Below are 2500 nucleotides of genomic sequence, written 5' to 3'. Positions count from 1 at the left end.
CTACTACTACTACTACCACCACCACCACTACTACTACTACTACTACTAGTAATAGTAAAATCCCACTCCATCACCTCTCCTCTTCATAGCCCACCTCTCATCCCCTCCTCCTCCTCCTCCTCCTCCTCCCCCTCTCCCCCACACTTCTCTTCCTCCTCCTCCTCCTCCACTACCACTTCCCCCTCCCCCTCCGTCATCTCCTCCTCCTCCTCCTCCTTCTCCTCCTCCTCCTCCTCCTCCTCCTCCTCCTCCTCCTCCTCCTCCTCCTCCTCCTCCTCCTCCTCCTCCTCCTCCTCCTCCTCTAACCCCCTGTCCCTCTCCCCCTGTTCTTCTCATACCCCACCTCCACCCTCTACCTCCAACTCCACCTCCCTCCCCTTCCCCTCACCCCACCTCCTCCCTCCACACCACCACCCCTCCCATCCTCCCCTCCCCCCACCTCCTCCCTCTATCCTCCCCCTCCCCTCCCCCCCCCCCCAGCCATCAAGGACGAGAAGGACGACCGCGCTCGGGGATTGTCGCGAGGGTCGTTGTCCAGCTCGCGATAAGAGAATGTTGTTTATGGTCACTGCTCAGGAGACAGAACCAGTACTGGCGAGGGTGCGCGCCGGCCGGAGCGACGGAGAGAGAGGGAGAGAGGAGGTCGGGACGGCGGCCGGGGGAGGGATGGGGGGATGGGAGGGGGTGGAGGGAGGAGAGGGTGAAGGGAGGAGGGGAGGGAGGGTGGGGGAGGTGGAGGGAGCTGGTGGTGAGGGAGGAGAGGGTGGAGGGGGAGGAGGGGGTGAGGGAGGAGAGGGTGGAGGGAGAGGAGGGGGTGAGGGAGGAGAGGGTGAGATGGGTGGAGGGAGGGTAGGAGGTGGTGAGGGGTGGGGAGGAAAGGGAGGGAGGCATTGGGGGAGGAAGGAAGGAGGAGGAGGAGAGAGAAGGGGGAAGAGAGGAAGGGGTGTCAAGGAGGGAGAAGAGGAGGAGGAGGAGAGGGAGAAGAGGAGGAGGAGAGAGAAGGAAGGCGGAGGGGGTGAGGGGGGGGCTCGCTATCACACCTCCTGAGTGCTGGTATGGGCGGGGGGGGGAGGTATCAGACGACTCTTGAGTGGTCGTACAGCGGGGGCCGGGGGGGGGGTCACTATGGACGGACGGGGGACAAGAGAGCAAAGAGAAGAGAGAGATAGGAAGGAAGAGGAAACGAGAGAGAAAGAAGAAACGATGAAGAGAGAGAGAGAGAGCGAGAGAGACAGACAGACAGACAGAAAGAGAGAAAGAGAGGAGAGAGAACGAGAGAGACAGAGACAGAAAAGAGAGACAGACAGAAAAGAAAGACAGAGACAGACAGACACAGAGATAGAGAGAGATAGAGAGAGATAGAGAGAGAGAGAGAGCGAGAGAGAGCGAGAGAGAGAGAGAAAGAGAAGAGAGAGAGAGAGAGAGAGAGAGAGAGAGAGAGGAGAGAGAGAGAGAGAGAGAGAGAGAGAGAGAGAGAGAGAGAGAGAGAGAATCAGAGAGCGAGAGACAATCAGAGCGAGAGTGAGAGCGAGGAGAGGACCCCCAAGACAGAGACAATCAGAAAGAGAGAGAGAGAGAGAATCAGAAAGAGAGAGAGAGAACCAGAAAGAGAGAGAGAGAGAGAGAGAATCAGAAAGAGAGAGACAGAGAGAGACAGAGAGCGAGAGCGAGAGGGCGGGAGCGAGAAGAGGACCCCCAGGGGCGTAACCACGGTGCGGACGAGCGAACCGCGAAGAGACAAACGCGTCCCGGGGTACTAAAGAGAGGGAAGCCGGAGTCAAAACGCGCTCGTAAGTCGATTAAAATTACTCCCCGTGTTTACAGCGGGCGAGCTTTTGTTAAGGGGACCTCTGCACGCGCCGGACGCTGCTTGCTAGATGTTTTTTTTTTCTTTCTCTCGCGTGCTCTCTTTCTCTCTCTCGCTGTCTCTGTCTGTCTCTCTCTCTCTCTCTCTCTCTCTCTCTCTCTCTCTCTCTCTCTCTCTCTCTCTCTCTCTCTCTCTCTCTCTCTCTCTCTCTCTCTCTCTCCTCTCTCTCTCTCTCTCTCTCTCTCTCTCTCTTCTTTCTTTCTTTTCTCTTTTTCTTTTTTCTATATTTTTTCTATTTTTTTCACTTCTTTTTTCCTTTTTTTAAAGCTTGTGTTGTTCGGGATAGCGGAGAGAAGGTGGGGGGAGGGGGAGGGGGGGCTTTCGTGTGTGTTCGTTTGTCGTTAATCGTTTGTATATATTTGAGTCGTTCTATTAGGATTTGTTTGTTTGTTTGTTTGTTTTTCTTGTTGGGCAGTTCAACACGTGAATGCACAGAGGAGAACGCAGATCACAAACGCGTGTGCGCGATGTGTGCAGATCAGCATACATACGTACATGCATACACAGACACACACGCAGGCGCGCTCACACACACACAACACACACACACACACACACACACACACACACACACACACACACACACACACACACACACACACACACACACACAAACAAACACACTCACTCACA

The sequence above is a fragment of the Penaeus monodon genome, chromosome 11 (genome assembly GCF_015228065.2).
Source record: "Penaeus monodon isolate SGIC_2016 chromosome 11, NSTDA_Pmon_1, whole genome shotgun sequence".
Classification (NCBI taxonomy): domain Eukaryota; kingdom Metazoa; phylum Arthropoda; class Malacostraca; order Decapoda; family Penaeidae; genus Penaeus; species Penaeus monodon.
The sequence above is the reverse complement of the archived record's forward strand: the minus strand, read 5'-3'. Positions refer to the sequence as shown.